General features: G+C 40.8%; 2 long non-coding RNA genes across 3 annotated transcripts in view; both read left to right on the forward strand.

The window, feature by feature from the left end:
• The window catches only part of LOC106545699 (uncharacterized), a 15,052-nt gene extending 1,456 nt beyond the window's left edge, over positions 1 to 13,596 (forward strand). The window contains exons 3-4 of one of the 2 annotated variants that reach the window (XR_015697625.1): positions 434 to 518; positions 12,103 to 13,596. This is a non-coding gene — a long non-coding RNA (uncharacterized LOC106545699). Of the gene's footprint in view, positions 1 to 433; positions 714 to 12,102 lie in introns of those variants that run through there. The other variant, XR_001313324.2, reaches the window with a different exon arrangement.
• A 2,110-nt stretch (positions 13,597 to 15,706) lies between these two features.
• LOC148044179 (uncharacterized) lies at positions 15,707 to 20,301 on the forward strand. Its single transcript, XR_015697663.1, has 2 exons — positions 15,707 to 17,098; positions 19,759 to 20,301. It is a non-coding gene; the product is annotated as an uncharacterized LOC148044179 (long non-coding RNA).
• The last annotated feature ends 7,493 nt before the right edge of the window (positions 20,302 to 27,794 follow it).

Here is a 27,794-nt window from a genome sequence, read left to right on the forward strand (position 1 = left end):
CTTCCTGGTTGAGCAAAAAGGCTGGAGACGGGCACAAGCCCCTTGCCAACCCCTCTCCAAGGGATAAAGCCAGGCTCTGCTCTTCCCATGTGAAATTGGAGTGAATCATCTCTAGACCAGAATAAGCTTTCCTCCCAAGACCTTTACCTAGAATACGACTTTCTGGGCTGGCTTGCTGATTCTGCAGTAAAACAGCTAGTATTTGGGTCCCAGCAGAGAAAGCCTTCTGTTTCTTCCATTGAGAGATTAAACTGAAATAAAAGTTTGCAAGAAGGAAAAGGGATCAGCTGATAGGAAGAAGCACTGCTGATTTATTTCTTTATTTTTCCTTAGTAATTCTTCCATTAGACATAAAAAGGCCTTTTTCTTTGTATAATTACAGAGCTGATTTTTTTAAAAAATAACAATTTATCACCTCTATTCCATCTGTCAGGGGAGTCTGTGGAATCGCAGAGTCTTTGATTCTTTCTCCAGCCTGGAGAGAGGATGGTCCAGCCAGCAACATTTGAAGAAACCAGGTGAGTTCCAGGCACCACATCCATTCCTGTCCAAAGCTGCTACATGGCTTAAGAAGAGAGACAACCATGTGACAAAAAAGCAGCATCAATCATATACTCAATAGAGGAAAAACCCAGATTTGCCGAAACTCAAGCATTTCGTAATCCAACTCCACACCATCAACCTGCTGCAGCATAATAAAACTGACCAGTGTTTGCATCTGTTTCACAACACACGTAGCCTCGGCGCCATCTTCGAACATCAACATTGCAGTTCAATAGCAGAAAGATCCATCCTTGAAGTGATGAAGATAATCTAAGGATTTAAAAGCATAAATATCAGGATTTATTCTATTTTAAGGTCAGAAGGGTAGAACAGAGTAACTACAACATTTACATGTAATAATTGAAAGTTGTAGATGGGACAAATGAAGGGATCTGCGATAGCGTGAAAGTCCTTTTCATCCATTGTTCATCCTTGGCTAAACAGCAGTGGGAGTCAAGATGTCACAGCTTCTCTACTGTTAAGTCACCTGCCTGGGGAAAAAGGGTGAGACACACACACCTTTAATGTTTACAAAAGAAAGTTACCTTCATTAATGAAACCATCCTCATTTTCAGTCAGTCCAATTTCCAGTGGAAATTGTGGAAATGTCTTCTGGACTTTAGTAAGTTGAAAGAGACAACAAAGAAGCCCATCGTATTGTTGCCAAAGTGTCTGGCAGAATCATTCTCCATCTTCCCTTGGACCCATCAATGCAAGTATTAGCAGCGAGACATCCCATCCAGGGATTCCCTAGTCCACCATCAAACAGAACGAAAGGAAAAAGAACACTCTGCTCTTTTCTCCCTAGAGAGGTTTTATGGTGTTGGGGCCTCAAACACAGTGGGGGACCCAAAGTTTCCAATTTTGTTTTTCTTTTGGTCAAGATTCATGTGCAATTTTAGGGTATGTTCATTAGGGCTTTAAAACCACCCTCCCTCTATGGCTACTCCCAGCTTCTTAAATCCCAGGCACTTTGGAGGGAGGATGCTTTGGGATGGCATTTCAAGCAAAGGACCCTATAAATACTTTTGGTCTCTTATTTGCAATTCTGGCCATGGAGCATTACAATTAAAGTGACCTCTTCAAGAAGAGGTCCTTGCATGAAGAGAAACCGCTCTTGTGACAAGCCAAATTCCCAGATACCTGATATCTGTCCTAAGAGCAATCCCCCACTTAGACTATTCCCATATATTGGAACATTTCACTGGAGTTCTAACACTGGATTCAGTGAATGTTTATAGGCCCAATTTTCCTGCAAGCTCCCCTATGTACTTCGATGCCCTTACTTTGAAAATAAAAATTAAATGCTCTGTTGTTACTGACTGCTGAAGAAGACCTCAGAGCATGAGGCCAAAGGCAGCCTCCAGCAATTTCTTCTCTCCCCAAAACAAAAAACAGAGGTGATGACTTGTGGAACTTTTCCCCAGCCATTCCAATACCAGAAAGGAAGTCTCAGAAATGTTGCTGAAGTTGAAATCTCTGAAACATTCTCCTCTCCAATTTTCATGGAGGACAACCACATGAACCCTAAGATGTCCAGTAGACGAGATTCAACATGTGGGTCCTTGGCTGGTGGAACTTTCCTGAGAGATCAGAAAAAGAAAAGGCTGACCTGATGTCATAAATGGCAAGCAATGCAGCTAGTCCTGTGAGTAGTTTTATTTCCTTAGAGCATTTGCAGGGGACAAGAGTGGAGAGAAGCAGAGAAGGTAAAGTCAGCCAGGCTGCTCCAGCACTCCCCTTCCTCTTTTCCCCAGCCCCTTTTGAATTGCACATCTGCTATAGCTTCCCTGTCAGTACAAAAGGAAGTTAGTCCCAGGTTAAGGAGCCTTTGCACAGGCCACATTTTGATAGTCCAGGAGTGGTTCCCCCCCACTGCTCTTGTCTCTGTCCTGCTTTAGTTGCCTTCAATTGCCTCCCTCTTACCAAGGCAGCAAGACTGTAGAGGTCCTTGTTTCTTGGCATTGGGACTATCCCCTCTGCCCGTTTGCCTGCTCTGCTTCAGCTGAAAAAGAGTGCCGATGGAAGAAAGGCCCTGAATGAAGCTGCTCTCCTGCTGCAACTAAAAACAGTCAGGCTGTAAGTTGGGGAGGCTGTGGGGCATCTTGACCCCAGGGTCCCCCGTGTTCTCCCTTTAACAAGGGAAGGTTGAAACCTTTTTGGGTCTCCATTCTGAGGAATATTTTTGCACCCCACTGAGACTGGGATTCACACTTGGGAGAAAAGCTTAGCTATGGGATCCTATAATTCCAAGGGATACTGACTGGTTGTCCTGTCTTCCTTGTCCTCTCATGGACTTCTTCCCATAATTTTTGGCTCCTCTATTGGTTCCTTTTATGGCAGGCAGCCTAGGGAGGTGCATTCTCTTCTTTTTTGATGTCCCTTTTTGTGAAGAGAATGTTCTTCACGGTCCTGTCCTTTGTGGTGAAATCTGGGAAAGGAGAGGCAGGTGCTCAGCAAAGTTTTAGGTCTCTCCTGGATGAAAAAAAGTGTTGCTACATACCTGATACACCTTTGTGTGGAGGTATCCAGAGTGGTTGACATCATCCGCTAGGACTGAGTCTGATGACAACTGTTGTTAAGCCATGCCCCTGTTGCTAGGCAACCCCAACTTTTCAGTGAAGGTAATCTGTCAGACTCGATGTGGTCCACAATATCCTGGAAAATTGACGTGTGCAGGCGCCACTCTGCATTGTCCACAAATGTTCGGCTGAGCCAATCGGCTTGCATGTTCGTCACCCCCGAAATGTGTTCCGCCGTTAAGGACAATAGGTTGGCCTCGGCCCAAGTCCCCAAGTTGCTGCCCTCCTGCATCAGCGAGTTAGACCTGGTATCCCCTTGTCTGTTTATATGCGCTTTCGTGGAAACGTCCGTGAGGACTAAAACATGTTTGCCCACCACAAAACGATGGAACTGTCTTAGAGCCAGGTGAACCGCCCGCAATACTAACCAGTTTATACTGTGGAGTCGGTCATCCCGGCTCCACAGACCCTGAGTCATTTGTGATTGAATGTGGGGTCCCCAGCCAGTCAGACTGGTGTCCGTAGTGAGAATCAGTATGTCTTGAACTTTGAAGCAAATTCCCCTGGAAATTGCAGGGGATCTCCACCAAAGGAGGGAGTGGATGACCTCCACAGGAAGGTTGATCTTGGCCAGGGAGCAACTCAACAATCTTTTCTGAAAGAGCAAAAGACACCATTGGAGATCCCTGGTGTGTAATCGTGCCCAAGGCACAATCCCTATGGCAGATACCATGGTGTCCAATAACTGGGACAATTTAGCTAATGCTACCCGGCGTTCCCTGGCTACCTCCCCCGCTAACTTCCTGAGGTTAGTTTGTGTGGCTGAGGATAGGAACACACTGCATTGGCGAGTGTCAAACAAGGCACCTAAATGTACTAGTCTAGTGGTAGGTGTCAAATGGCTCTTGGAAATATTGACAGAAAATCCATGAGCCTGCAGTGTGTGGATAGTGACTTCCGGGGCTCTGATAGCCTGTTCTGCCGATCTAGCTTGCAAGAGAATGTCATCCAAATAGCACTGCAGCCTTATGGGTATCTCCCAGAGATATGCTGCCAAAACTTTAGTGAAAACCCTGGGGGCAAAAGAAAGGCCAAACGGCAGGGTTCTATATTGATAGTGATGGCGGAGATAATAAAACCTTAGATATTTCCTGTGCAAAGGGGAAATAGGTATATGAAAGTAAGCCTCCGTTAGATCGATGGAAGTAAGATAATCGCCTTGTCTGATACCTCCCAAGATTGATTGTAGAGAGTGCTTCTTGAACCTTCTATATTTAATAAAGTGGTTCAACCTTTTTAAATTGAGAATGGCTCTCCAGCCCCCCCTCCCTCCGAGGCTTTGGGAATCATAATAAGGAATAAAAGCACAGTCCCTGTTGTTTAGATTAAAGAGATTACATTAAAATATTTTATTTTATAATCATTGTTTAATTTTATCATTTCACTACTAATTATATTTTATACATGTTTAACAATACCATCATTCAAGCTCTCATTTTCCAATTAATGCTTAATTCTTATTTTTTCCATAATTCCCTTGTTTCACTCTTCATATCAATATTAAAATATTTATCCTAATGTCCATTGCACTACATACAAAATAATTATTCATTTCACTGCTAATCATATTTTAGACATGTTTAATAATACCATCATAATACACATTATTGAAGTATAAACATGGAAAATCTTAAACTTTTTTTCTTCCCTTATCCATTATCTCTTGTCCACATCCAAGTTTTTAATCTTATCTTTTTTTGGCTTGTCTCCCATATTCTTCTCTTAAGTCTTTTACTCCATCTACTTCTAAGTCTATATTCTGATTCTGCAATCTTATTTTTTTCTACCCTTTCCCACTGTCTAGTTTTAAGGCGATCTGTTCTAACTCCTATCTTTCCCCCCCCAAACATCTTCTGTTCCTCCCATTTCTTTTTTAGATATTTTAAAGTGTTTTCCCCCTGCTTTAATTCCTTAATCATTGTTAGTTTTGGTCATAATTCCTCTTTGTTGTCTTCTTTTTGCTGGTTTCCCTTCTGTTCCTTCTGATGGCTCCATTTTCTCCTCATTGTCTTGGTTTTTGGTCATTGTCCCTTATTATAATATTTTCCACTCTTTGTTCTGTGTGATCTAATATTTTCACCATCTCCTTATGATGTTCCGGTATAAGGTCCTTTTTTAAAAAAAGTTTTTTAATCAGCGAACAAAACCACATACTGGCATTTCATTTACTATGTCTAAAATCCTCCAATGACACTAAATCCTTATGTCCTATTCTAGCTAAACATCCATAATATTTAATAACAAACTTTTCTATCCTTTCCAAATCACTGTTTACAATTTACATCTCATTTCTTTATATTGTACCCATACATATATACACGTTATTATCATTATCCCTCCTTTATTTGACTATATCCTGCATTATATCATTTTCCCCCTAGTAATCAAGACTTAACTGAATCTAACTTTAGTATCACAGCTGCCACTTGTTTCGCCGGATTTGGCATTGGTTACTAGTCGGGCCCCACCCAGGGGCCTAGGATGTTGTAACGTATTTTCGTAATATGCATGTAGATCCAAGCAGTGCGGCTTTTTGCATTTGACTGATGGTGATTATGTCTATTTTTAACTGTTTTAAATGTAATTCGAGTGCTTTTGGAATAGCACCCAGTGTGCCAATTACCACTGGAATTACCACTGCTGGTTTGTGCCATAGTCGTTGAATTTCGATTTTTAAGTCCTGGTATTTTGCTATTTTTTCATGTTCCTTCTCGGCGACCCTGCTATCACCTGGTATTGCGATGTCTATGATTGTGACCTTATTTTTCTCAACCAGTGTGATGTCTGGTGTATTATGCGCCAGTATTTTGTCCAATTGTATACGAAAATCCCACAAGATCTTGACCATCTGATTTTCGGTGACTTTTTCAGGCTGATATTCCCACCAGTTTATTGCTGTTTTAATATTATAATTTTTGCACAAATTCCAATGGATCATTTGTGCTATTGAATTGTGCCACAATTTATAATCAGTCTGCGCGATTTTTTTACAGCAGCTGAGTATGTGATCAACAGTTTCATCAGCTTCTTTGCAAAGTCTGCATTTGGCATCATCAGAGGATTTTTCGATTTTGGCCTTAATGGCATTTGTGCGGATAGCTTGTTCTTGCGCAGCCAGGATTAGTGACTCTGTTTCTTTCTTTAATGTACCTGTTGTTAACCATAACCAAGTTTGTTCACTGTCCACTTTATCTTTTATTTTTTCCAGAAATTGGCCATGCAGTGCTTTGTTCTGCCAACTCTCCATTCTTGATTTTATCACATCTTTTCTGTATTCTTGTTTCGTCTGTTGGGCCTTCAGTAGATTTTTGTTCTTTACTTCGATTAATAGATGTTCTTGACTTTCTTTTAAATAATCAGCCCGTGCATGTTTTTCTTCAACTGTTTGCTTCACTTGTAATAATCCTCTGCCACCTGATTTTCTGGGCAGGTATAGTCTATCAGTATCACCACATGGATGTAAACTGTAGTGCATTGTCATTAGTTTCCTGGTTTTTCGGTCCAAAATGTCCAAATCAGCTTGTGTCCAGTTAACTATACCAGCTGTGTATCTTATAACTGGTATTGTCCAGGTATTTACGGCCTTGATTGTATTTCCACCATTCAATTTAGATTTCAAAATTTTCCTAACTCTGTTGGTGTACTCTCGCCTGACAATAGTTTTTACTTCTCCATGCTTGATGTTATCCAACTGCAGAATGCCTAAGTATTTATAGGCTTCATTTTCATAGCATTTAATTAGTTGGCCATTGGGCATTTCAATTCAGTCACATGCAGTGATTTTGCCCCTTTTTATGGATACAGTGGCGCATTTTTCCATGCCAAACTGCATTGAAATATCTGTGCTGAATACTTGGACTGTGTTTGTCAATGATTGGATTTCTATTTCTGACTTTCCATAGAGTTTCAAATCATCCATATATAGTAAATGCGAAATTTTTTCAGCTTCTTTGGCTGTTTGGTAGCCTAATTTCATTTTTTTTTAAAGAATACTGATAGTGGGATCATTGCGATGATGAAGAGAAGAGGTGAAAGTGAATCACCCTGGAAAATTCCTCGCTTGATATTAACCATTCCGTAGATCTCATTCCCTACTGCCAACTCAGTTCTCCATTGTTTCATCGCCTTTTCAGTAAAGGATGTAATATTTCTGCTAATGTCCTTCGCCTTGTGCCCGGGTTTAAGAAGATAAGGCCCTAATGCCAGTTAATATATTGGAACATTTCACTGGAGTTCTAACACTGGATTCATTGAATGTTTATAGGCCCAATTTTCCTGCAAGCTCCCCCATGTACTTCGATGCCCTTACTTTGAAAATAAAAATTAAATGCTCTGTTGTTACTGATTGCTGAAGAAGACCTCAGAGCATGAGGCCAAAGGCAGCCTCTAGCAATTTCTTCTCTCCCCAAAACAAAAAACAGAGGTGATGACTTGTGGAACTTTTTCCCAGCCATTCCAATACCAGAAAGGAAGTCTCAGAAATGTTGCTGAAGTTGATATCTCTGAAACATTCTCCTCTCCAATTTTCATGGAGGACAACCACATGAATCCTAAGATGTCCAGTAGACGAGATTCAACATGTGGGTCCTTGGCTGGTGGAACTTTCCTGAGAGATCAGAAAAAGAAAAGGCTGACCTGATGTCATAAATGGCAAGCAATGCAGCTAGTCCTGTGAGTAGTTTTATTTCCTTAGAGCATTCGCAGGGGACAAGAGTGGAGAGAAGCAGAGAAGGTAAAGTCAGCCAGGCTGCTCCAGCACTCCCCTTCCTCTTTTCCCCAGCCCCTTTTGAATTGCACATCTGCTATAGCTTCCCTGTCAGTACAAAAGGAAGTTAGTCCCAGGTTAAGGAGCCTTTGCACAGGCCACATTTTGATAGTCCAGGAGTGGTTCCCCCCCACTGCTCTTGTCTCTGTCCTGCTTTAGTTGCCTTCAATTGCCTCCCTCTTACCAAGGCAGCAAGACTGTAGAGGTCCTTGTTTCTTGGCGTTGGGACTATCCGCTCTGCCCGTTTGCCTGCTCTGCTTCAGCTGAAAAAGAGTGCCGATGGAAGAAAGGCCCTGAACGAAGCTGCTCTCCTGCTGAAACTAAAAACAGTCAGGCTGTAAGTTGGAGAGGCTGTGGGGCATCTTGACCCCGGGGTCCCTCGTGTTCTCCCTTTAACAAGGGAAGGTTGAAACCCTTTTGGGTCTCCATTCTGAGGAATATTTTTGCATCCCACTGAGACTGGGATTCACACTTGGGAGAAAAGCTTAGCTATGGGATCCTATAATTCCAAGGGATACCGACTGGTTGTCCTGTCTTCCTTGTCCTCTCATGGACTTCTTCCCATAATTTTTGGCTCCTCTATTGGTTCCTTTTATGGCAGGCAGCCTAGGGAGGTGCATTCTCTTCTTTTTTGATGTCCCTTTTTGTGAAGAGAATGTTCTTCACGGTCCTGTCCTTTGTGGTGAAATCTGGGAAAGGAGAGGCAGGTGCTCAGCAAAGTTTTAGGTCTCTCCTGGATGAAAAAAAGTGTTGCTACATACCTGATACACCTCTTCTCTTTGTGTGGAGGTATCCAGAGTGGTTGACATCATCCGCTAGGACTGAGTCTGATGACAACTGTTGTTAAGCCATGCCCTGTTGCTAGGCAACCCCAGCTTTTCAGCGAAGGTAATCTGTCAGACTCGATGTGGTCCAACGATGTCCTGGAAAATCGACATGTGCAGGTGCCACTCTGCATTGTCTACAAATGTTCGGCTGAGCCAATCGGCTTGCATGTTCGTCACCCCTGAAATATGTTCCGCCGTTAAGGACAATAGGTTGGCCTCGGCCCAAGTCCCCAAGTTGCTGCCCTCCTGCATCAGCGAGTTAGACCTGGTGCCCCCTTGTCTGTTTATATGCACTTTCATGGAAACGTCCGTGAGGACTAAAACATGTTTGCCCACCACAGAACGATGTTACTGTCTTAGAGCCAGGTGAACCGCCCGCAATTCTAACCAGTTTATACTGTGGAGTCGGTCATCCTGGCTCCACAGACCCTGAGTCATTTGTGATTGAATGTGGGGTCCCCAGCCAGTCAGACTGGTGTCCATAGTGAGAATCAGTATGTCTTGAACTTTGAAGCAAATTCCCCTGGAAATTGCAGGGGATCTCCACCAAAGGAGGGAGTTGATGACCTCCGCAGGAAGGTTGATCTTGGCCAGGGAGCAACTCAACAATCTTTTCTGAAAGAGCAAAAGACACCATTGGAGATCCCTGGTGTGTAATCGTGCCCAAGGCACAATCCCTATGGCAGATACCATGGTGTCCAATAACTGGGACAATTTAGCCAATGCTACCCGGCGTTCCCTGGCTACCTCCCCCGCTAACTTCCTGAGGTTAGTTTGTCTGGCTGAGGATAGGAACACACTGCATTGGCGAGTGTCAAACAAGGCACCTAAATGTACTAGTCTAGTGGTAGGTGTCAAATGACTCTTGGAAATATTGACAGAAAATCCATTTACCACTGTCTAGTTTTAAGGTGATCTGTTCTAACTCCTATCTTTTCCCCCCAAACATCTGTTCTTCCCATTTCTTTTTTAGATATTTTAAAGTGTTTCCCCCCTGCTTTAATTCCTTAATCATTATTAATTTTGGTCATAATTCCTCTTTGTTGTCTTCTTTTTGCTGGTTTCCCTTCTGTTCCTTCCGATGGCTCCATTTTCTCCTCATTGTCTTGGTTTTTGGTCATTGACCCTTGTTATAATATTTTCCACTCTTTGTTCTGTGTGATCAAATACTTTCACCATCTCCTTATGATGTTCCGGTATAAGGTCCTTTTTTTAAAAAGTATTTTAATCAGCGAACAAAACCACATACTGGCATTTCATTTACTATTTCTAAAATCCTCCAATGACACTAAATCCTTATGTCCTATTCTAGCTAAACATCCCTAATATTTAATAACAAACTTTTCTATCCTTTCCAAATCACTGTTTACAATTTACATCTCATTTCTTTATATTGTACCCATACATATATACACGTTATTATCATTATCCCTCCTTTATTTGACTATATCCTGCATTATATCATTTTCCCCCTAGTAATCAAGACTTAACTGAATCTAACTTTAGTATCACAGCTGCCACTTGTTTCACCGGATTTGGCATTGGTTACTAGTCGGGGCCCACCCAGGGGCCTAGGACGTCGTAACGTATTTTCGTAATATGCGTGCAGATCCAAGCAGTGCGGCTTTTTGCATTTGACTGATGGTGATTTTGTCTATTTTTAACTGTTTTAAATGTAATTCCAGTGCTTTTGGAATAGCACCCAGTGTGCCAATTACCACTGGAATTACCACTGCTGGTTTGTGCCATAGTCGTTGAATTTCGATTTTTAAGTCCTGGTATTTTGCTATTTTTTCATGTTCCTTCTCGGCGACCCTGCTATCACCTGGTATTGCGATGTCTATGATTGTGACCTTATTTTTCTCAACCAGTGTGATGTCTGGTGTATTATGCGCCAGTATTTTGTCCGTTTGTATACGGAAATCCCACAAGATCTTGACCATCTGATTTTCGGTGACTTTTTCAGGCTGATGTTCCCACCAGTTTATTGCTGTTTTAATATTATAATTTTTGCACAAATTCCAATGGATCATTTGTGCTACTGAATTGTGCCACAATTTATAATCAGTCTGCGTGATTTTTTTACAGCAGCTGAGTATGTGATCAACAGTTTCATCAGCTTCTTTGCAAAGTCTGCATTTGGCATCATCAGAGGATTTTTCGATTTTGGCCTTAATGGCATTTTTGCGGATAGCTTGTTCTTGCGCGGCCAGGATTAGTGACTCTGTTTCTTTCTTTAATGTACCTGTTGTTAACCATAACCAAGTTTGTTCACTGTCCACTTTATCTTTTATTTTTTCCAGAAATTGGCCATGCAGTGCTTTGTTCTGCCAACTCTCCATTCTTGATTTTATCACATCTTTTCTGTATTCTTGTTTTGTCTGTTGGGCCTTCAGTAGATTTTTGTTCTTTACTTCGATTAATAGATGTTCTTGACTTTCTTTTAAATAATCAGCCCGTGCATGTTTTTCTTCTTCAACTGTTTGCTTCACTTGTAATAATCCTCTGCCACCTGATTTTCTGGGCAGGTATAGTCTATCAGTATCACCACGTGGATGTAGTGCATTGTCATTAGTTTCCTGGTTTTTCGGTCCAAAATGTCCAAATCAGCTTGTGTCCAGTTAACTATACCAGCTGTGTATCTTATAACTGGTATTGCCCAGGTATTTACGGCCTTGATTGTATTTCCACCATTCAATTTAGATTTAGATTTCAAAATTTTCCTAACTCTGTTGGTGTACTCTCGCCTGACAATAGTTTTTACTTCTCCATGCTTGATGTTATCCAACTGCAGAATGCCTAAGTATTTGTAGGCTTCATTTTCATAGCATTTAATTAGTTGGCCATTGGGCATTTCAATTCCCTCACATGCAGTGATTTTGCCCCTTTTTATGGATACAGTGGCGCATTTTTCCATGCCAAACTGCATTGAAATATCTGTGCTGAATACTTGGACTGTGTTTGTCAATGATTGGATTTCTATTTCTGACTTTCCATAGAGTTTCAAATCATCCATATATAGTAAATGCGAATTTTTTTCAGCTTCTTTGGCTGTTTGGTAGCCTAATTTCATTTTTTTTAAGATTACTGATAGTGGGATCATTGCGATGATGAAGAGAAGAGGTGAAAGTGAATCACCCTGGAAAATTCCTCGCTTGATATTAACCATTCCGTAGCTCTCATTCCCTACTGCCAACTCAGTTCTCCATTGTTTCATCGCCTTTTCAGTAAAGGATGTAATATTTTTGCTAATGCCAGTTATTTCTAAGCATTTTATGATCCAACTATGTGGCAGTGAGTCAAATGCCTTTTTGTAATCAATCCAGACCATATTCAAGTTCGTTTTTCTGTTCTTACAATTTTCTAATATCATTTTATCAATTAGGAGCTGATCTTTTGTGCCCCTCACCAGCTGAAAACACTTTCTCTTTCCATATCCTTCTGTTTTGGAGCCGCCCCGACTTCATCAGCCATTTGGCTGGATTTTTTGTCACCGGCTTGAAGAGCTTGTCTTGGATCAATCAGAGACTTTGCGATGCCCCTGTGATCAGCAAGATGTATTCGTCCTGTTCACCGTCTCTATGGGACGGTTTAGGTCCGTTTGGGCTACCCAGAGGCAAGTGTTGACTGCGATCTCAGAGCATTGAGATCATACGTCGTGTCATCACGACTTCGGCTCCTTCGAATCCTTTATAAGATCCTTAACACTTTGAAACATTAGCTCCATTCCGTTTAAGTCTCCACTCACTTTCGCCTTGCGTTGCGTCTTTATTTAATAAGTCTCCTTTTTAGGCAATTGTCCAGGACTTGTTGATTCAAAAAAAGAGCTTCCAAGTCACAATTTTAATGTCTCATCAATGTTCAATTTAAATAAATCGGGGGATTATCCATGCCTCCTCAAATCACTTTTATATACTCAATAATGTTTCAGAGGTCTCTAAAATATTCTTATTTGATGTTCCAATCTCTAGTGGTCATAAGGTAGATACATATAATTCAGTAAATGTTTTCAGTGCTTTAAATGTTTATTCCCAGGTTGCATCCAGAAATTCTTTTGCAGGTTTTATTTGATCAACTGTAAAATATATTCAAAGAGGTAAAAAAATCAGAAGTGCTTTTAATATAATTAATTACATTGGAGAATTGTAACCACCCCTTATTCTGTTAACCTGTGAAATTTTCTGAGTGTAAATTCCAATCATATTGCAAGAGTCTGGCAAATATACTGAAATCAATTAATATAAGTGGAATTAAGACTTGCTTTTTTAAGCGATAAAGTTTGTATTTATAATAGGATAAAACAGTAATAGACATTAATTTCTAAGAAAATTTCAATCCAGATTTGCTTTGTCAGCTTACCATTTTTTTCTTGAATGCTTATTACCTCGTAATTTCCTTAGCAAAGTCTCATCCTTTCTAAAGAAATGAAGTTCAGATTATGTTTTAAAAGATATAGTGCTTGGAACTAAGCTGGAAAGTTTTGTTGCACAAAATTGTCTTTGTTTAAAAAGGATTTTGAAAGAAACAGCTTCTAAACTGATTGTATGTTCTAGGAGAAAAGGCAGAGTGTCAGTAATTGCAATTTATGCCAAAATATGAATATTAAAAAGTTAATATGTATGTATGTGGGAAGTATAAATAAACAGGATTTTGAAGAGCATATATTAGAAATATGGATAAACTGTATCTTATTTGTCTAATTTTGACAGAGCAATTCTTCATCCTTATTCCAAATTGTAAGAAGAATATATTTTAATGATAATTTCCATGCATTTTAATGTAACCTATGTGTTATGCTTATGTACATTTCAAATAGTTTAAAATAAGTGTTTCAGAATTCATGCAAATGAAGGTCAACTCAATAAATTTTTTAAAGGAATTGAAGTATTTTTCAGACTTATATGGAAAAAAGATGGTGTGCTTTGAAAACAACAGACGGGTGATTTGCACAGGGGCTGAAGTAGTTCTTCCAAATCATTTTCAAAGAATACACCGCCCTGGTATGTAGGAAGGGCTCTATTTTGGGGGGGATAATGAGATTGTGAAGTTGTGCAGTGTCAGAAGCAAGCCAGTGACACTGCTCCCTTGTAACTCATTGTGTAGATGTTCGTGCTCAAATTGTGGTTTGACATACAATTTTTGAATGCCTACTTAACTGAACACATTATTAATATTCTAGAAATGGAATGCATTTTTTTTGTATACAATTCCAGTTATGTTCCATGTCTATAGTTGCTGGGCCACAAATCCCATAATCCCTAGCCATGGGCCTGAGCAACTGCTGAACCGAGTTACTAAAACTTAGTAACAACTGAAATGCCATAAATTACTCTAAATTTATTCTAATTTAGAAAGTGAAATCTCTACAGGTCTTAGCATTTGAATTGAACAAACAATAGAACAATGCAACATTTGCTGAACTGTTGGGAGAAAACTCCACATTCCTCAATAAATCAGTCTTGTATAAAAGGATTAGAACTCTCAACTTCCGTTTTTTCCAGAATTCCAAGGAATCTTTCCTGTAGGCATAAACTTTCCCTTAACTTCGGCTGTCAGGACTGCCTGCTCTTTTTTCAGCCTTTCCAGTTTGTGCCTCAGCTCCATAGGCTCTTCGCTAATTTCATCAATGCTGGATGTCTGTCACTTTTTATATAAAATTTACATTGAGAAATGAAATACAAGTAGGAAAAAGGAGAGGAAAAAAATCATACAGATTACTTTGTTTCATAGGAGGACAGTAAACAGTAACAGAGTTGGAAGGGATCTTCGAGGTCATCTAGTCCAACCCCCTGCTCACCCAGGAGACCTGTACTGGGGATTCGAACCCGCCGAACTGATCGACAAACTCAATGTATCTTAGATTAGGCCTTTTCCAGTTGGGAAAGAGCCCCGCCCTTGCAGACCCGCCCCGCGGCACCCTCGCTCCCCGCCGCCCTTGGCCTCTCCCGTCCCGGGCTCCTGGGCTGGGAAGCTCCCGCTGCGCTGGACCCATCCTGCCGGCTCCCGCGTCTCTTTCCCACGCGCGGGACTCCGACCCCTCGGGCTCCGCCTTGGCGATCCCACCCCTCCCCCGATAGAGGCGACAGCGATAAGCGAGCTGGCCAGGCGGCGGCGCTCTTCTGCGCCTGAAGCCACGCGGGAGGCTCCTGCAATCTCCTTCCCAAGGAAGCCCCCAACCAAGCCCCTTCCTCCCTGGCCCCCTCCATTCAGTCGAGCAGAGCCCGGACAAGCCTCGCAGCATCCCGTCTGGGGATGGAGGAAGAGGCATGTGGGGGATAGCCAAGATCCCTGCCCCTTTAGCCAAGGGAGCACTGCCTGGGTCTCCCTCCATCCGGCTCGTCCTTCGCCTTGTGCCCGGGTTTAAGAAGATAAGTCCCTGCGCTCCACTCACTCTCGTGGATTCCCTCCTAGAAGGCCCGGCGGGGCAGGATGGCTGTGTGGGGCGGCTGAGCTTCGGTTTTGGGCTGAAGAAGCCTTCCGTCCCTTCCTGGCCTCGCCTGCTCTCACCTCCCGCATCTTCTACCGGCCGTATAGGATCCTGGATGGGACTCACTCAGCGCAAGGGATCTGTTATATTTAATCTATGTCTCTGTCTTCTAAGTGAGCCTTCTCCCACGTAAGGATAGCATAGGTATACTCACAATTGGAGGAGTGTAATCCGGTATTAATCTGCTAATTTTTGAAGTAATTGGATGAGAAAGCTAGATTATTCCCTTCATACTGTATATAATACTTGAGTATTTCCTAAACTTGTAAAATATTATTGAAAGTGGATTTTAACATCTGTATGATAGGAGGAAGTTTTAAAAATGATGTACTAACTAGACTTTTAGAGTTTTAAAATGGATGTAAAAATAGGGGTTTTTTTCTCTGTAAATTTCAAGAATCTGAAAAAATACAATGAATGTTGTTAATATAAATGATGATAATTATAAAAATTGACAGATGCAAACAAATATATATTATTTCTCACAGCAAGGAAAGAAGCAGAGGGTTAAACTGATTGCTTTATTAAGAGAAAAGAACATATCTAATTTTGTTTCCATTTAGAAATAGCTTCTGGATTTTGTGCTTGTGATGGAAAAAAAGTGGAAATTTGATTTTTGGTTTCGCTGATTAGAAAGGTTGGTTGTTAAAGAAATGGCTAGCATATATTATTAGCCATTGCACAGTTTCTCTTCCATAGTTTTCCAACCTGAAGGGAATGATTGGCCCCAAATCTACTGCTACTAATATAATTGAAAAAATGAAATTCTCATTTTTTGTCAAATAAAACTCTTTAATTTTGAAAGGAGCATAGTTTTTACTGCCGCAATTTAACCCCAGAATTTTAAAATATTTTATTCCACTTTTTCATTTCTTTTTTTTCCACACTACGATGAAATTATTATGAAATAGTTGGTTGATTTCTGTGGGTGTATATAAAGTACTATCTATCTCACCTAAAATTTTAGGAAAGATATAGAAGTCCATCAAGTGTGACTTTTACAAAAATTACTGCTAACATTGATACTTCTGCAAAGTCTTTTGATTCAGTCTTAATGCGTTTAGCTGTATTACTGGAATTTGCAAAAGATCATGTATCATCTGCAAACAAGCCAACGGTCTCTGGATTAAGAATGATTACGATTCCTAACTTTGTCATTTCCCTGAATTTGTATGTAAGTCAGAACTCTTCCTGACCGGATTGCCAGTTATTAAATAGTTCTGTAGTGTCGTCCTTCTCAAGCCAATGAAGAGCCAAAACTGTCCAATGCTTAGAGCAATCGCTAAAAACCACTGAAAACAGGCTGTATGGAAAATGGGCAGCTTTAGGGGCTCCTCCTGAAATCCTTGCCTGGTTTCAGCGGTTTGTTGGCACAAGGAACGAGAATGCTGTCCTCCATTTTTAGTACTGGGCAGCCTGTTCGTATCTTGGAGTTGTCTTTAACTCTGACGTTCTTCACCTGTGGGCCTGTCTGTAGATAATTGTTATCTCCTGGTTTTATCTCTAAAATTTCTCAATTGCTCTGAAGGGCAGCTGCTAGTGTTTTCTACCACAATGTTAAAAAAATAACGGGATGAAAGGACAATCCTGGGACAATTTTCCTTCAAGCTTCCCTGGAACTTCGATGCCCTAACCTTCAAAATAAAAATCAAAGGTTCAGGGTTTTTTTCAGATTGTTGCAGAAGGCCTCGGAGCATGAAGCCAAAGGTCTCCTCCAGCAACTTCTTCTCTTCCTGGAATGAAAGACAGAGATGATGACCTGTGGAATATCTTCCGAGCTGCGCCAATACCAGAAAGGAAGTCCAAGAAAGGTTGCTAAATGTGGTACCTTTGAAACATTCTCATCTCCTGTTTCCATGGAGGAGAACTAGATGAACCCAAAGATGTCCAAGAGGTGAGATTCAATCTATGGGTCCATGACAGAGTGAATTTTGCTGTAAGGTCAAAGGAAGGAAGAGATATCAATGCCCATCTGAGATTACTCCCACCTACTTAAATCCCAGGTTCTCTGGAAGGGGGAAATTTGCCCTATTGATATTTTCCTTCAGGCTTCCCTGGGACTTTGATCTCCTTACCCTCAAAATAAAAATCAAGTTCTTTGAACGTTGAAGACTGCCAAAGGAGGCTTCTGAACATGAGGCCAAAGGCTTCCTCCACCTGAAACTAAAGAAAGGGATGTACCTTTTTGGGTTCCACCACAAATGCACGAACAACAAAAGCGCGCCTGACTAAACCGCGGTGACTGAAGCGCGATGACAAAACCGCACGACAAATGAGCGACGAATTAGCCCTAAAGCGCGCCGACAGAAGCGCGCTGTAATGTAACCCTAAACCTAACCCTAAACCTTACCTTAACTTAAATCGCGCTTCTCTCGGTGCGCTGTTGTCGGCGCACTTTTGACCGCGGTTTTAGCGCCGCGGTTTTGTCGGCGCGCTTATGATGTTCGCGCTTTTTGTCGGGTCACGCCTTTTTGTGGTATATTTGGCTAGCCATGACAATACCAGAGAGGAAGTCTCAGAAATGAAAGTGTCCTTAGCTTCAAAAAAAATCAGGGGTAGCTTTTCTCCCCTCCCTCTACTGCTAGTATCTCTCTTTCCTTTGTTTCCCACCTGCCTCCCTCTTACATACAGGCAGCAAGGCCGTAGAGATCCTTCCTTGAGGGTACCAGGACTGTCAGTTGCCCAATCTGTTTGTACCAAAAAGAGACCAGTGATAGAGCTGAGGTCTTGTTCCACATTTTACTCCTAGTGCAACAGAAAAGGGTCTGGCTGTTAGTCAAGGATGCTGTGAGACATCTTGCCCCCAGGATCCTCCATGTTCTCCCTTTCAGAAGAAAACCTTGAAACCTTTCCGAGTGTCTCTCTCCATCCCGAGGAATCTTTTGCACCACATTGAGACTGGGATTTACATCTGGAGGAAAGTCCCAGCGACAGGAACCTCTAATTCCAAGGGGTACCTAGTGGTTGGCCTATCTTCTTAGTCCCTCATGGACCTCTGGCCACAGATTTTGACTGGTCTGGCAATCCCTTCCCATGCAAGCAGCCTCAAGTGTTTCTTCTTTTAATTAGACATCCCTTTTATCGAGAAGCATCATCTTTGTTCCAGGGGGGACATCTGAGGAGGGGAAATCTGAGAAAGGAGATATAGGTCCTGGTATTCTCAGCAAAGAGAATGTTCTCTCTTGCTGCCAAGGAGGATAAGCTCCTTAAAGGCGGCCTGTCTCTGAATGTGAAAGCTCCATTCAGCTAGACTCACTGATGCATCCTCTCCCCTCTATTAACCTGACTTTTGGAAGCCCGTTCTCTGTGGCTTCTTAGTGGATCTGAAAAAGTTGGCCTGGGCTCTGCCTCTTGGCCACCATGAATTGAGAGACAATCCTTCTGTATAGATCGGCATTAAGGAGCCTGAAGATCTTCCTCCCCTCTTACTTCCCCATCCCAGGGCAAAGGGCCTGTCAACCACAATGGTCCAGGAGTCTTTTGTAGCCCAGTATCAGTAATTATTTTTGTCCTTCTCTGGACAATTTTGAACATAAGCTCATGCCTGCCTTATAGAGTCAGCCTTTCCCCCCATTTTTCCCTTCCAAAGGAAAAACTGTTGAGGAAAGCCCCTAAAGAAGAGAGGGAGAAGATGGACGCCATATGGCTAAGTCCACCCTCTTTGTTTCTGAGGTAGATGGGAAGCTTTTCCTTTTCAGTTTTCGTTACATAGTTGTGAAACAAAAAATAATATTTTTTTCTTTGCCTTAATATTTCATGTGAAACTTCTACTGGAAGAGTTTGAAAGAACCATCTGTTTAATTGCTGCAATTTGACCCAGAATATTTACATTTACTTTTATCCCACATTTTCATTTTTTTTTCCACATTGAGGTGAAATTATTATAAATTGTCGGATAATATTTTAAGTAATACTAAGATCAGATATCCAAAAGGTCCCTTTCCCTTTTTAAAACCCCAGCGAGGAGATATTTGATCTTTCGTGTTGACAAAAAATCTTACGAAGGTTTTTTTTAACGTGTTTTAAACACAAGTTTATTATTTTTATAAATAATTCAAGGAAGTGAACAATCTTCCTTCCTCCTCTTATTTTTGCTTTGATCATGGAGGCTTGAGAACAGCCGAAAATGAAACTCTTATCTGTAGTGTATTCGCTCTTCCGCCAGTCCTGGTTTCTGAAAGATAGGCAATTTCTTGAAATTATTGAGAAATTATTAGTCATACACTTGAAAAAGCAAATTTAAAATAAAACAAAGACCCATACTTAACCAGCGCAACAGTACTACAAAAAGCATATTTCAGCTATTACAAAGTCCATCATCTGTGGCCCTCAAAGCACAAAGTCCGAAAATGGTTTCCTAGTAGAAACAAAATTACTGTGCTCTTTTCTTTAATCCAAGCAGTCAATTTAGTGTCTTTGGTAACTCTGTCAACTTTTGCAGCCATTTGTCCACTTTAAGAATCTTGTAATGAAAATGAGAATCTTATTCCAACACTGCTTTGCTTTGCTTTGCTTTACCTTAAATTGTAAAAAGTTTCTTCTTTACATTTCCAGCAGGATGTCACAGTTCTTCTAATGTTAAGTCACCTGCATGGGATAAAAAGATGAGAGAAATGAAGGAAAGAAGGTGGCAAATGAAAGAGAAGCCTAGGCCTATCAACAAAATGAGAGCACCTAAAGAATACAGAAATCTAGCAGTTTAATCTCTTGGCTACATTGTTGGAAACCACAAAGTGGTCATCTTCAAATTACAACAATAATTGAGTCCAGAATTGTGATTAATGTTATAAATGTTTTTATAATAGTTGTTAAGTGAATCACATTCTAAAGCAAATTAATGTGGTCCAAATCCAGATTATCCAAAAAAAGTGTTTTGTGACTTGTTTATTTTTGCCCAGAAAGCAACTAAACCTATTGCAAAACATGATCGCATAACCACAGGACACTGTAAATGCTTGTAAATTTGGATTGTTTGCCAAGCACCCAAAATGCAATCACAGAACTTCAGGGTGCTGTGGCAGATTTAACTTGGAGGATCAATCATAGGTACCTTCATTTGTTACTTTATCAGTAATAAAGTTGCCTTCAGTAATGAAATCCTGATTTTTAGGCAGTCCAAATTCCACTGGAGATTGCTGGATTTCAATGTGCTGGAAGAGACAGAAAGAATTCCAATTTACTGTTGCCAAAGTGTCTTGAAGGGTCACTCTCCATCCTCGCTTGGCCCATCGACACAAGTATTAGCAGGAAATCCATCCTATCCAAGGAGTTTCTAGTCCCCCATCAAGTAGAATAAAAGGAAAAAGAAACCCTGCCTCTTGGACCTTTTCTCCCAAGAGAAAGGTTTTATGAGGCTGGGGTTTACAATCTTACGTTTTATACATACCTTGCTCCTTTTCGTGAACAGAATGCTGTTCTTGGTCTTGTCCCTTGTGGAGAAATCTGGGAAAGGAGAGGCAGGTGCTCAGTAGAGTTTTAGATCTCCCCCAGATTAAGAAACCCCCCCCCCCAAAACAAGGCCCTTCTTTGCAGTGCAGTCAATATAGATGCAGGAGGAGGAGTGCTTGGTAGGTCCGGAAGAGCTTGGCCTCTGACCCATCCCTCTGTGCATCTTCAAAGATGCAGATGTGTGTCCTGCATATCCCTGCATCTAGGTGTCCGCCCCTAAAGGAAATCCTTCCCTTTCCCTCTCAGTATCACAGCCCAATCCAAAATGTCCACTCCCCACATCGCTCTACTTTATGGAGCTCCACATGGATGGCAAACCTAATTAGTTTTCGCCCAGGAGCTTTTGTGTTCCCCTCCAGGTAGCAGATAGGGGAAATAGGCTCACCAGGTCCTGGGTCTCCTGTCTTCTGTCTCTTGCCTCCACAGCAGAAGAAATGCCAGAATAATGCCCTAGAAGACAGAAAAAGGAATGTAAGTAGGGGAACAACTAAAGCCTTGTTTTCCTAATCACTTTGACTCAAGAAACCAGAATGGAAAAATACTTTTGGCTTGAGTTCATCTCCTTTAACCTTGATTTGGGTTTACATGACAGGATGTGTTCCATAGCCATATGAGTTTATAAAATTTAAAAAGGTTTTCCAAATTCACAGATTAAGACTGCTAATTTATCCAAATCAATTGGAAAGTACTGAAGTAGCCAAGTCTTTTAGCACCAATAAGGAATTAAAGATAAAGTTGGTCTGGAACACATTTGCCTCCCTGAGGGTTTTCCTGAGCCCAGCAGCCTTCATGAAGACCTACTTACATCCTAGAGGCCATCTTCACTCTGATCACCAACAACTGACACAAACTGACAATTGACTGGAAGGGATGTTAAGTTGACAGGAACTGGTAATTAACTGGGATGGAAGCCGAAAGATCAGACTTTCCCTTTTTACTCAAAAGGCCTAGATCATCCAATGTGGACTGATATCCTAGGCGCCATCTTCACTCTGATCACCAACAACTGACAGAAACTGACAATTGACTGGTAGGGATGACAACACAAAGCCATTAGCATCCCTGAGGAGATGGCAGGCCTCCCTTGGGATCCTATCAAAGGTCACTTTCTCTACACATATCAATGCCAGCCCAAGGTCTCTAGGAACTTAACTAACTACTCAACAAATCTGTCTATTTCAATATTTTTGCACAGAAGGCATGGCCCTTTGGTTGTAGATTTTGATTTTTGGGGTCTTTTTTGTTGTTGCAAAAGATTCTTTCTCCTGATTTTTAAATTCAGACATCGTTTCTCATACAGCAATGCAGAATTTTTCTTTTCTGCATTGGGATAGAATTGTTATTAAATCGTTGATTGATTTTACATAATAATAATAATTCAAAATATTACAGGAATTTCCATTTTGTGGGGGTATATAAAATACTATCTATTTCACCTGAATTTTTAGCAAAGGTATGGCAGTCCATGAGGTGTGACTTCTATAAAAATTACCGTGAACATTGATACTTCTGCAAATTCATTCATTCATTCACTTGGCTGTATTACTGAAATTTGCAAACAATAATGTATCATCTCTAGACAACTCCCTGCTTTATGAGGGACTATGATTACGAATCCTGTCATTTCCTTGAATTTGTTTGTAAGTCAAAACTCTTCCTGATCAGACTGCCAGTTATTAAATGGAGCCTGAAGACCTTCCTCCCTTCTCACTTCCCCATCCTAGGGCAAAGGGCCTGCTAACCACGATCCTCCTGGGATCTTTTGTAGCCCAATATCAGTAATTACTTTTTCCCCTCCTCTGAGCAATTTTGAACATTAATTTATATATGCCTTGTAAAACTACTCTCTTCATTTCCAAAGGAAAAACTTTTGCAAAGAGAAGGAGAAGATGGACTGGGGGGGGGGGGTGTTCTGTCGCCGTTACTGGCAGTTTGGTGCGTGCGTGATTTGAATAGAACCGTTGAGAACCGGTAGCAACTGACTTCTGACGTGGACGCCATAAGGCTAAGTCCACTCTCTTTGTTTCTGAGGTCCATCTGAAGTTTTCCTCTTTCGTTTTCATTACATCGTTTTGAAACCAAAAAAAAAAAAAAAAACACATCAATTTTTCTTTGCCTTAATATTTCATAGACTTCTACTGGAAGAGTCTGAAATCAAACATTTCATTTTGAAAGAACCATCTCTTTAATTGCAATTTGACCCAGGATATTTACATATCTATCTATCTATCTATCTATCTATCTATCTATCTATCTATCTATCTATCTATCTATCTATCTATCCCAGATTTTTTTTTTAAATTTTCAGAGTGAGGTGAAATGATTATTAAATAGTTGGAGAATATATTTTACTAATATTAAGTTCAGATATCCAAAATATCCCTTTCTGTGGGTATATTTAAAACCCCAACTAGGGGTTTTATTTGATCTTTCATATTGGGGGGGAAAAAACTTACCAAGGTGTTTTTTTTTATATCTGTTTTAAACACAAGTTTATTATTTCTATAAATTTAGATTTAGATTAGATTTTACTTTATTTGTATGCCGCCCTTTTCCCTGAAAGGGACTCAGGGCGGCTCACAACTCAAGGGAGGGGAAAAACAAACCAAGTTACAAAACATGAAGACCATACACAATTAAAAAGCACATTCAAGAAAGTCAACAATCCCCCCCTCTTATTTTGCCAATAACAACAACCCTGTGAGGTGAGTTGAGGATAAGAGAGAGTGACTGGCCCAAAGTCACCCAACAGCCCCCCCCCCACCTCAGGAAGCACTTGTTCTGCCTTGAGATGAGATGCCCATTAAAGTAGCTTTTTCTGGGTTTTCCCTGATTCCCCTAATTCTCCACTTATTTCTTTTGCTCTGATCCTGCATCTCGGCCAGATCCAATCAATTGTCAGTTACAGCTTTCTGAGCTTTTTCCAGATGGAGCTCGTTTCTCCCCAGAGAATCAGCCCCTCAGGTAGAGAGGCCTGGGCAGGCTCTGAAGCCGGAGGAGTCAAGCCTTTCCTGGCTGATTCCCTTCTTTGGTTGTCCCTACTGAGCCCTTCTGAATCCAAGGGACTGATTTTTTTCCCCTTCCTCCTTTAACTCTCCTTGAAGGTCCTTCACCTCATTTTTTTCAATCAAGTCAACCTTAAGGTTCATTCAGCTTTCTTGCCCTCAGAGCAGGCGTTTTCTTCTTTGCTGCTGGGATCCTAGATTCTTCCCTCTAGGTCTCAATTTTCCCTCTTGGCATCACAGACCAATCCAAAATGTCCACTCACCACATCGCTCTACTTTATAGAGCTCCACATCCATGATGAATGTGACTCGTTTTCTCCCATGAACCTTGGTGCTGCCCTCCAGTTGGCAGGTTGGAGAAGTTGGAGCACCAGGTCCTAGGTCCCTCGCCTTCTTCCTTTCCCTTTCCAAAAAGCAGGAGAAATATCTGAAAAAAGCCTTTGACTCGGACATTGGAATGGGGAAATAATACTTCTGGCTTTTGTCCATCCCTTTTAGCCTTGATTTGGTTTTACATGACTGGATGTGTTCCACAACCACATGAGTTTATCACGTTTTAAAAAGGTTTCCCTAATTCACCGGTTAAGGCGGCTAAGTTATCCAAGTCAATTGGAAAGTACTCAATAAAAGTCTTTTAGTACCAATAAGGAATTAAATATGAAGTTGCTCTGGAACACATTTGCCTCCCGCTCCCCCCTTTCACTTTTCCTAAGAGGACAACAAAGAGCTGCTCCACCTATTCCACGGAATACCCAAATTGTCTGCAAAGTTGGCTCCAAAATGGGGAAGGTTTCCCAGAGCCCAACAGCTGGTGGAGTCTCCTGGCCATCAGAGATCTTCTCACTGAGGCCTCAGGCAAACCCGGCTCTCTAGAATCTCCCTCCCCACTTGCCAATGTAGATCAATAAATGCAGGTGAAACATCTTCAAAGTTCCCTACAGAGACAAATGGAAGCAGGAGAACTTGTGGGGAGTCAACATAGACACAGGAGCTGCAGGAGGAAGGGTGCTTGGTGGGTCAGGAACAGCTTGGCCTCTGACCCATCCCTCTGGGCATCTTCAAAGGTGCAGATGTCCTGCATATCCCTGCATCTAGGTGTCCGCCCCTAAAGGAAATCCTTCCAGCTTTCTGAGCTTTTCCCAGATGGAGCTCGTTTCTCCCCAGAGAATCAGCCCCTCAGGTAGAGAGGCCTGGGCAGGCTCTGAAGCCGGAGGAGTCAAGCCTTTCCTGGCTGATTCCCTTCTTTGGTTGTCCCCACTGAGCCCTTCTGAATCCAAGGGACTGATTTTTCCCCTTCCTCCTTTAACTCTCCTTGAAGGTCCTTCACCTCATTTTTTCAATCAAGTTAACCTTGAGGTTCATTCAGCTTTCTTGCCCTCAGAGGAGGCGTTTTCTTCTTTGCTGCTGGGATCCTAGATTCTTCCCTCTAGGCCTCAATTCCTCAGCCATTTCAAAGAGCAGCCTCGCTTTTAGGCCTTGTATCTTGTTAGCCTCATCAGTTGGCTACATATTAGTTAAAGGAAAATGGCAGGGCTCAGCCCAAAAACCGGGCCAGGAGGAGAGCAAAGGGCTCAGCAGGCCAGGGAAGGCCCCACAGAGGACATTGGCTTTAAGCCCACAAAAGGTTCAGCACTCTGGTGACAAAAATGTTCCACACTCTTCAGAATCACATACAGACACTGATTGACCATTTATTTATTATAAAGTGTCCCGATCCTGCCTGGGCCTGGAGTAAGGTGACCAGATTTTCAGATTGGTAAAGAGGGACACCTTTGACCGGGGCAGAGTGGTGGTGGGGGCTTGATTAAAAAATTAATACGGAGCAACAAAAATTTTCATATAATGCAAAAATAGTATTGTAATTTTTTTTAATTTCAACATAACTACAATTTACAAATATAAATTGTACCTCTTGCCAAACATCAATATTTTGATCACGTGACCATGAGGATGCTGCAACGGTCGCTAAGTGTGAAAAGGGTCGCTAAGTGTGCAAAATGGTCATCAATCACTTTTTTCAATGCCATTGTAACTTTGGTCACTATACCACCTTTCTTGCCACAGTTCTTAAGTGAATAACTGCTGTGTAACTTGCATGTGTGAGGATGACATATAGAACTTCTTGTACCTTTGCAAACTATTCTAACTGCTGAATCATACCCAAAAATTAGGTAATAGCAATACATTTTGATCCTATGTCCAGCAGGATCTGATTTTGCAAAAAAATACACACTCTTTCAAAACTACAATAAACACATCAATCTATAAATAAGATGTGAAACCATGTGGAGCAAATATGTGTTTGTTAGCATATCAATCCCCTCCTCCTTAAGTTAATACATGGATGTGGAATATAGTATGGTATAGATGTCACAAATCATGGTGGAGAAACTTTTTCTTATGGAATGCCATTGAAAAACAGGAAAGACAATAACAAAAGATATGCGATATAATAGATATGAGGCGATCCATGTAAGTGGATGAGTTTGCAACATTTGTATCTTTCTATAATTAATTACCGGTAAATACATTTTTAATTTAACACTGATTTAATTTCACTGGTTCTGGATTGATATAATTCCAAGCAACATGCTTCTTGGTTTAAACCAAATGATAACTGCAATTGTGTTTAATTAACAAAGGCTTGGAGAACAGCTGATATAATTTTCTTTTCAAGAAGCAAGTATGATGATACAAATGATACATCCCCAGGTTTGTTACGGTCCTTTCCCTTATTACGTAAAGATATGAGGTGGTTTGATTGGAATATTAATCTATGGAGGTGGTCTTTTTTGTACTATATTTCATCTTTTTGTACTATATTCTCCTTGTCCATAGCTATTATGATTAATACCATCACTACCATTTGTGCCGAATATCTGTGCCCCTGGATATTTATTATAATATTGGCACACTTACCAATTATTAATCCAAAGCAATTATAATATTTCTCCGGTTTGTTTCAGAAAATTATCTTCTTTCTAGAACAACATTATCACTGATTCTTCAAGTATTTTATGAAAAATAAATGCAGATGGGGAGGTTATTCCTGCAACTAATAATTCATGACTCTGATCAGAAATGTTTAAACATTTTATGTCAAGTATTAATTTTCATCATAGCAATACACTGCTCTAGTGGCATAAGAAAGCATAAGCATAATCACCATTGTACAAACAGAAATCTTAGCCTTCAAACCACTAATGGGCTACAGTATATAGTTTTTGTGCTGATTCAGCGGTTTGAAAATTGAACAATATTTTCAAAATTAAATCACCCTGTTTCAACAGTTTAGAAAAGGAGGAAGAAAAACTTGAAGCAGGGCCCAAAGTACTACCTCAATTTGAGGGAATACATTTTCCAGGAAAGAAGTCTATGTGCCAAATATTGCAAATTAAAAAAGGTTATGTGACCATCTTCAAAGAAGTACTGAGTATGTCAAAGAAGTACTGAGTATTCTTTATTTTCATAAGAAATTAATTTACTTCTTTTTCAATCATAGGAGTGAGGGCTATGATAATCTCCCATTCCCAAAACAAGGTTTATAATGGCAAAGAAAAGAGCAAATGCCTCTTTTATATAATACTGTTTCCAGGAGAAATCAATCAAACAACTAAGTAACAAATTTTAACAAGGAAAAGTTTACTTGCCAAATAAGATATGTTCCAAGTGGATTGCCAATGTCAACTGTTTCCAGCAGCAAGTTTTGTTTTCCAATGCAGGATGGCCAGTTCTGTCCCTTCCATTGTTTGGGAAAAGATTGCTTACTACCTACATTCAGATGTATTCTAAAATGATACCACAGCAAGCTAAAATGCCCATAAAATGACTGCAAGCTTTAAAGAATGTCTTGCTATGTAGAATATCCGGGCATAATCTTAGCTATGGCAATATTTAAATTACATGAGTGTAAACAGATTACAAGTGGTCCTTAACTTACAATAGTTCATTTAGTGACTGTTCAAAGTTACAATGGCACTGAAAATGACTTATGACTATTTTTCACACTTATGACCTTTGTAGCATCCCCATGATTATGTGATCAAAATTCAGATGCTTGGCAACTGGTTCATATTTATGACTGTTAGAAGTTGTTGTGGCTTGTATGTCTAATAAATGGCATTTACAATAACTGTA

This window comes from Thamnophis sirtalis, unplaced genomic scaffold, assembly GCF_051295495.1.
Source record: "Thamnophis sirtalis isolate CommonGarterSnake01/CBP01778 unplaced genomic scaffold, rThaSir2_p1.2 scaffold_9, whole genome shotgun sequence".
Lineage (NCBI taxonomy): Eukaryota > Metazoa > Chordata > Lepidosauria > Squamata > Natricidae > Thamnophis > Thamnophis sirtalis.